Raw genomic sequence first — 9214 nt, 5'->3', positions numbered from 1 at the left:
AGGAAACGGAGCACCCGGAGGAAACCCACACAGACACAGGGAGAACACACCAAACTCCTCACAGACAGTCACCCAGAGCGGGAATCGAACCCACAACCTCCAAGTCCCTGGAGCTGTGTGACTATGACACTACCTGCTGCGCTGCCCCATTTTAAAAAAATTATTTATTTATTATAAATTGTTTCCTAAAACAGTCATTAAAAAACTTTAGCATTTTCACAATGTTGAATTTATTCGTGTCATGATTTGGTCCATACTCTTCCTTGTGGTTTGTAGGTTTGGGCGCTGGACACGGGACAAACCGCTCTTTGTGACTGGTATTTAAAAACAAAATTCCATCACTAATGAACTGTTCTGATTCAGCAGCTGGAGCTCCGTTATTGTGCACAGGCCACTCGCTGAATAAACACATTTGTGTGTGTCTTTTATGCTCGCAAAGGCAGTGTTAACAACTAGATGCTTTAGCCTCCACTAATGCCTTTTCATGAACGGTAAAGTCCACGAGGAACATTTGTGTTTGCATCAGGAATGGTGTGTGTGTGTGTGTGTAAACACTGTGTGTAACATGGATTTTGCAGTTGAACTGAGTCCAGTGGGAGACGGAGATTGCTTTGTTTTAATTAGATTTAAAAAATGATCCAAGCGATGGATATCCGATCTATCTCAGCTGCTCATAAACCACACTGTATGTGTTTAGAAATGCTCAGATGTGGAAAAAGGATAAACTTCCCCTTTAATCACAGCTGGTAATGCTCTGATACACATTTCTCAGTTCGAAGTGGAAAATGCTAAACATTTAATGTGCCGTTCTCATTTTGGAAAATGTATATTGCCCCATTAGATATTAAAATCATATTACATAAGGAGCTCTTTATCAGCCTCGGCTGTTATCAGCTGTACATTTGGACCTAAATCACAGCGCAGAGACAAAGAAGTAAGTGCATACCATTCACAGCCGAGAAGCTGCTGGAGAGCAGCCGGCTGAGCCTCGTGCTCCTGACTTCTGCCTAACAGTTGTTTAAAATATTCATTTAAGTGGATGCGCCGAATTTTCCCCTTTAGATATTTATTCACCCAGAGCCCCCTCCGCACCCCCCCCCTCCCCACCGCTCAGTGTTTAACCAGAGCATGCAAATCTGCTTTCAAATGATATAATTCGCACTTTCATTCCCAAATGCAGTTAATTGAATTTTAAAGAAGGGCTGTCTCGCTAAAGGATTTTTAGCACATAATATTCTTTGAAATTACACGCTTTGATAGTGGTGCAGCGCGCGACGTGCAGATAAGATCACAAACAGGCATCAAGACAAATGGAATTCTAATAAGCGTTAAAGGCTTTTATCTATAGCTGCTCTATAACACTCTCTCTCTTTTATATATGTGCGTGTTTAGGCCAAGCGTTGATTGCGCTTCAAATCCGCCCTTTAAAGGTTCATACTACCCCCCCCCCCCCCCAACCACCACCACCACCCTCACCCCCCGATCTGACCCTATCAGATCTGACCTTGTCTGATGTCATGTCTTCAGACGTGACTTCTGGACGTTAGAGATGAGTCCAGGCAGTGAATGATATGTTTATTTATTTATTTAGTTTGTTTTTCATGTGATTATGACGTTTTGAGTCAGTGTTTTTTTATTAGTTTTGTAGCTGAAATGTACAGCAGTGATATTAATACGTGATGGATGAGCCGGGCCAAGAACCTTTATATTTATTGGATTAATTTTCACATTTTTAATACACACCTGATGTTTGATGAGTGCTCAACTGCAGCAACATTCTCAGATTATTTACACGTGCCGCTATCTGCAGCTGTGTTCCTCCTGGGCTCCCCCTACAGTTGCAGAATGTAATTACATTTTACAGCACTGTTCTGAAGAGGGTTCGGTGGGAATTTTACCCTCCCCCAAATGTACATAGTGCAGTTTCAGCAGTGCTGTGTCCGGAGCAGCACTGCCGGAGATTGTATACTCCCTATTACAGGTCGGTGAAGCATCCCAGTGATTTTGAAGACTAAATTCAACCTATTGTTGCTTTAAAGTCAAGTTAAAAATAAAAGAAACAAAACCTATGTGCGCCCATAACTTTGACAACCACTGTAGAAGCTATGGCTGCTGCTCAAGTGAAGAGTACATTCACAAACCCCCTGAAGTTCAGCACATACTCCCATCCAAGCCATTGCTGCTTATTAAACTGTCAACATCTATGAAGCCAATTACAGTGTAGGGGGGTCACTCCTGTGGAGCCGGAGGCTGCTGGTGGTGTGTGGGTTGAGGTGAGGGGTGGGGGGGGTCTACTAAAGCCAGGGTCTACTAAAGCCAGAGTCTACTAAAGCCAGAGACTCTCCCCACTCTCCCCTCTTCTGCTGCTCTCCTGAGCGGTCGACCACACTGTGTCACATCCACTTACAGCTGAACGTTTTTGGGGCAGTCTTACTGAAAGTGGGGGCCTGGTGGTGGTGGGGGGTGTCGGTGGGGCAGGCTGAGGAGAGAGTGTGGGGGCAGGTTGCAGCCCCTCTGCCTCGTATCAGCCCCAACGCAAAGACCACATTGATCCCAGCTGAAAAAAAAAAGAAAAAAGGGAGAAAAAAAAACAACACCCCTCCTCCTCCTCCCATCCAAACAATGAAGTTCAATAACAACTCCATTTCAAGGGGGCCAGGTGATTGGAGCCGGGTGATGCCGGCATTAGAGGTACTCAGCTGGACCTGCCAAACACTGACCACACCATGAAATCTCTTGTTAAAGTAAGAAAAATAGTGTTTGCTCAGTAATTGAACAATTTTATTTTGGCCCTTCCTCCGCCGGCCCCTGACTTTTTATTTTTTATTTTTTTTCAACCACCAAATCCCAGCCCCCCCTTTTTTTCCTCTCCATCCTCCTGTTTTACCCCCCACTCGCACCTTACATCCCTCTCCCCCCTCTCCCACTCGCTCTCTTTGTGCGAGAGCACCCATCAAATCTGGATCGATCCCGCGGTGTCATTGTGTAAGAAGGGTTATTTACGTGGGCATCCAATCTCCAGCTGCCGTTGTGTTCGAGCAGAGGGGAACAAGGCCAGAGATTTTTGTTAACACCGAAAAGAACATCAGGAGGAGGCACACCCCCCACCCTCCTCTACACACACACACAGAACCCTCAACAACAACACCCCCCCACTCGACATCTCCCCCCAGCACTTTCACACTCGGTTAGCCTTTAAGTAACAGATATATAGAGTTCATCCTCGTAAAATAGACAACTAATTTATTCTTCTTCTTCTCCATCAACATGGATTATGAAGGTTAAATAAGCTTTGGTGTGTGTGTGTGTGTCTTCCAGTGGTTGATTCTTGAAACAGAGCCTGTTCCAAAACCTTAGCCTGCATCCTCTCCGTCTCCCCCCCCCCCATTCCAACTAAACCATTCGATAGCCACCCCGACCCTATCTGGCTGCGAAATGAATGATCCTATTTATGTTAATGCATACATGAACGTTACACAGGTTTCCCCCGTGATAAGGGGATAGGTTAATGAAATGCTCATTTCATTTTACCAGTTGTTTTCTCTGTGAAGTTCCGATAAGTAGCAAACCAATGAAGCCTGTAATTACAATCTTACAGAAACCCGGCCAATCTGTATATAAATCTCGCCATCCAATTACAAGATGTAATAATTTTGCAGTCAAGCTGGTAATGAGGTCTAATACTCATGCATGTGATAATCCCCCCCGGATGCTGACTCTATCAGATGTTGGCTTTGTAATTATATGAGCGAGGGGGTGGGGGTTTGAGGGGGTGGGGGTAGCTGGGGGGTGGCGGAGGGGTGGGGAGAAGAAAAATCATTATTTCATGTTCAAGTAGAAAATGAGCTTGGTTGGGGAAGTTAATTTTCTCTATGCTCTGTGAAGCATAGACAAGAATTTAATGATTTAATTACAGTTGTTAGCCCTTTTTGGAGAGAGGCTTAAATTGAGCTAAGCATTTTTCATAGCCTGACATCAAGAGTTCGGGGGAGAACATCAAAGATTTCTCTCTCTCTCTCTCTCACTCTCTCTCTCTCTCTCTCTCTCTCTCTCGCTCTCTTTTATTTATTTTTTTATTTTTTTGACAGCGTACAAAATGATGAGCAGCCCGCTGGCCCTGGATTTTCCTTCTCCTTTTCCTTCTCCTCCTTTTTTTTCCAGGAGAGGAGGATCTCCTCGGCATTCTGAGCATCTCACCGTTCGGGGATGTAGAGGAGGATGGACGAGAAAGGAGGAGAAATAGAAGAAGGAGTAGAGGACGGGGTAGAAAAACCCCACTCCTCTCCTCATCGCCAAGGTAACCAGAGCCCAGGGACAGCGAGCTCCTCGATAAAAGCGGCATCAACAAATATTAAGCGCTCCGGCTTTCTCCGTCGCCTGCTAATCCACTGTGTGTGAATTTGTCATATCAGATTACTATGACAGTCATGGTGGGGGCCTAAATGGGGAAAAAGCATCCTCCTGCCTCAGAAGGACAATATAATTCTCTTCCCACCTTTTTAGAATTTCAAAACAGGCGCTGAGTGGTGTCTGTAGCTCTCTGATTTCCATATAGCCTTTATGGAGAGAGAGAGAGAGAGAGAGAGAGAGAGAGAGAGAGAGAGAGAGAGAGAGAGAGAGAGAAACAGAAAATACATTCCTCTGAGTAATCCCTAGAAAGGGGACTTGCTTTCGCCAGAGGAAGAAAGTGCTTTGAGGGAAGTAATTCAACTTCACAGCAACACCAGCTACTTGTTTATTCAGGGCCCTGTGTGACAGGGCCCTCTTAACGGGCCCCTGTGTGAACGCTGCCAAAATGCTTCGCCCCGTCCCCCGTCCTTTCCCGCCGCTTTTATCAGGAACCCTGGTGAAAATGAAGAAAAAGGAAGAAGAAGAAGAAGAAGAAGAAAAAAAGCGGACGCTCGAGACACTTCTGCCTTACAAACTTGTGTCTATGATTTGAATTTGACTTTGCAATAAAGAGATTGAGAAAGAAGACTGGAGTGGCTGGAGGCGCCTGCTTCTCTCTCTCTCTCTCTCTCTCTCTCTCTCTCTCTTTATAATTTGAATCTTATCAAACCATGTGGCTTCCAGACTCAGCACCTTATTTATTTGTTTGTTTGTTTACTAGTTGGTTTGTTTCTGCTCTTACATAACGCTCAAATATTCATCTTCATAGATATATACATCAAACTCATAACCAGACAGTGCTTCCTAAATGAAGTGTATAGAGAAGTGCACAGTTAAACATAAGATGAATTCCTGAGGCACAAACGAATAAAATAAATAATAATAAAAACTAATAATACATAGCATTCAGAGAGCAGACACCTGCACACACTCCCAGAGATAAACCCCCTCTGTCACTGGGGTGGTCCCCTCAATGGAACATTAACATTCAGTAACTTGAATTAAAACACTGCATTGTACCTTATTCTCTTTAAACTGCGCTGTGGTAAAGGTTTTATTTTTATATTCCAGCTCTAGCTTTTTAATTAGTTACTGTGCTTATAACAGCTCTGTTCTTTACTTTAAACCTACAGCTATCCACCTCTTCTGTAAAGACATTGTTGTGACAACTACAGGGAACTCAGCTGGACTTAAGACCTGCAACTTTTCAAACTGTTCAAAGAAAGACGTTTATTTCTTTCATTCATTCATTCATTCATTCATTCATTCATTCATTCATTCATTCATCCATTGTCTGAAACCACTTATCCAGTTCAGGGTTGTGTTGGGTCTAAAGCCTATCTGGAAAAACTGGGCGTAAGGCAGGGACACACCCTTGAGAGGGCGCCAGTCCTTCGCAGGGTGACACACACTCAGACACACACACACACACACATTCACTCATACACTCACACCTACGGACACTTTTGAGTCACCAATCCATCTACCAACGTGTGTTTTTGGACTGTGGGAGGAAACCGGAGCTCCCGGAGGAAACCCACGCGGACACGGGGAGAACACACCAACTCCTCACAGACAGTCACCCAGAGCGGGAATCGAACCCACAACCTCCAGGTTCCTGGAGCTGTGTGACTACGATATTTCAAATCAAATTCAAATCTAATTTATTCATATACGGCTTTTTACAACTGATGTTGTAAGCAGAAAGCAGCACAAAGCAGTTTCACAGATTTAAAGTAAGACAACGTTTTGATATGAAATGTATAAATGTAAAGAATGTAAAAAATTCACATTGCCGCCCCTATTTATTTATTTATTTATTTATTTATTTATTTATTTATTTATTTATTTTGTTTACTACATCATTAGAATTTTGCAGCTGTCGTTCACATCGTGTGAGGATTTATCATAAATGGATCTATAATGCTCAAAAATAAATATATTTACATTGACCTCCATTGAAAATTAGGGAGGTTTTCTGTGAAGTTACTATTTTGCAGATACCTGTTTTTCTTATTGGACAGTGATGACATATAACAATTAAACAACCCTTCCATTGTACACTGTCACACAAACGGTCACTGTGGTGGTACCCTCAGTTGGACATGTTCTGTGCCTTTAGTTAGAGAATATAATTGTGCTTTATTCTATTAGTATTTCATACGCACAATTTAATCTCCAGGCGTTACATTATGTTCTTTTATTTGAACCAGTTCAATAATGAACGATGATAAATATTCACCTTTGCTTCTGGAGAAGAGAATGTAATATACATTTAGAGAACACAACATTTACAATGTGTACCTTTAGTGACAGTATTGTGCCTGTACCGTAGCTTGTATCTGAGAGTGTGCAGACTGTAATGTAATGCACCGTTAGTGTGTTTGTGTTGAGTGTAAGATCCTGAGGAGGATGAACTGTGGTCCAGAGATGCTCAGACTTCTGCATATCACCGTCCACACACAGCACGAGGAAAGTGCCACACGTCTCGTACTAAAAGAGCAAAAGTGAAAGAGAGACGTCTCCTCGCGGGTCGCCAGGGCCTGCACATCGGCGGCATGGTTTCCTGACCTTTAAATCTTGCTGCCCGCGCGGTGCGCTCTGTTTAACAGGAGGAGCTATGACCCGTAATTGTGGGCAGCTTCTCAGCAGGTCGGGGTGCGCCTCTCTCCGCCGGGGTGTCCACTCCGCGTCCATCTGCTGCAGTCTAACGCGGCTCCCGCGAGGCAGCTCGGCTAATTTTGCAGTCAATTAGCAGAAGGCCGGCTTTTGTTCTCGCGCTGCTCCCGTGGGCTTCTCCTGCCTGTCTGCTCGACCGTGCGGACACGGCGCTCAGATGCTTGCGAGGGGGGTTTCAAGGACTCGTTTTCATCCCCCTCCCAAGCCTTCCCTTCTCCTCTAACACCAGGTCCTTCCACGACCCTTTTGACATTGTTGGCCAAATGTTGTCCTCGGCGATGAGACTCAAGCCGCTGACAGTTACTTAAATGGAGCTGTGCCCTGCTTGGTTTACTGTAACTGCCTGGACGCTAAATGCCAACTCACGAGGAGTACTTACCATTAAAAATGAACATGATGTCTTGATTGGAAAGGTTGAGTACTTAGAGATGATACGAAGAGCTTGGAAACTAAAGCGTAGGGGGTAGATAGTCATCACATATGTATTGATAAAGCCAGCTATCAGAAATAGAAGTTATTTGTGGGACACTTGCTGAGAGCTGAGACTCTAAACTGTGATGGAAAAATGCATATTAACACCAATGAGTAATGTTGATAATGATAACCGAATACATTCGGTAAGTAGCTGTACTAGGTAATTTAGATTAAATATTACTGAGACATAGGACTTATTGGCCTTAAAGGACTTATTACATTGTGTCCCCAGGACGTGACCCGGGGCATGACCCAGGAGAAACTGTTGGAGGAAGGAAAGTGCTGAACATTGCACTTCTGAGTTTAGATTAGAGAAGTAAAGTCTGTAGATAGATTGGAGAAGTCCAATAAACATGTCGGAGAACATCCTGAGTACATCCTGGACTTGACTTAAAGTCTGCAATCATTTTGCTGACAGAAGTAAAATAGACGATAACAGATACATGCAGAGCATACGATGCCAATTTAGGAATGTCTGGGTTTGTGCAATGAGACATGATGTAGTAACAACCAAACGGTACCACATGATACTTGGTGTACGTGCCAAAGGGGCACATGACAGTTGGATGTACGTGCCTTGGGTCCTATATATACTGCATCACTTAGACAATTGCCATAACATTCACTAAGGATAAATGTGTTGACTAATGACTGATACTATCCCAGAATGTCTGACAATTAATTAAGAATGCATTGTAATTGAACATTAACCCTGTTTAGAATGTCTGTGCTTAATATGCATCTATTATACAGTTAGAACCTAATTACTAGATTGTTACTACATAGTTATTATTAGGCACTATTACATTTTTATACAGGTTAATGATGTCAGTATCAGAGAGGGGAGCAAATAATAAAGACTGATTTTTTACAGTGTAAGCGCATGCAGAATACTTTGGAAACATGTCAGAAAGTGTAACGAACGGCCATTAGCGCAGGATTGGGAGTGGGATTTCCTATAGCTTTCCCATTCTGGTTCTTGAGAGCTGGAGCGCCCCGTTGGTCTCACCCCGCTGTTCTCGGCATGCCTATACCTGGCCCCTCCGTGCACTACCTGTCTGCAGTTAATAAATCATTTTTTTAGCCATAAAAAATTCAAGGGGGGTGGTGTGTGTGTGGAGAGGGGGTGGGAGGTCGGTGCTGGTGGTGGGGAGGTATCATGCAGACAGGGCAGGTTAAAGAATTTCTTAAATTTTTATGGCGTGACAGTCTGTCCCACATAAACCCCTCAGCTGTCTCCTGTTCCGGGGCAGAAATGATCTTCTGTGTCACTCTAATAGTCTCGAATTACACTTGTATCACTGTCTCTAGCATATGGGCCTCTGTAGACCCCCTAGGCCCCGGCTCCCTCTTCCCTTTCATGGCATTTAAAATGATAACATTTGGCCAAGCTGGTTTTGACAGAAAGAGTGAAGCACTGCTCTTCTCTTACACACAGACACACACACACACACACACACAGAGAAACCCCATACCCCCCACTTCCCCCACAAACCCCTCACGTCTCCGGCAGAGACAGCCACCAGGGGCCTGCCACAGAGCAGCCAATCATGAGGCTTTTTACTGGCTAATGATGGCAGGGTCTGACTGTGTTAATAAGCGTGTGTGTGTGTGTGCACTTGTGTGTGTGTGTAAGACTGCGTCAGAGGAGTGCTCACTCCATTAGATCAGC

This window comes from Hoplias malabaricus, chromosome 10, assembly GCF_029633855.1.
Source record: "Hoplias malabaricus isolate fHopMal1 chromosome 10, fHopMal1.hap1, whole genome shotgun sequence".
NCBI classification, from domain to species: Eukaryota; Metazoa; Chordata; class Actinopteri; order Characiformes; family Erythrinidae; genus Hoplias; species Hoplias malabaricus.
Note: the sequence above shows the minus strand (reverse complement) of the source record.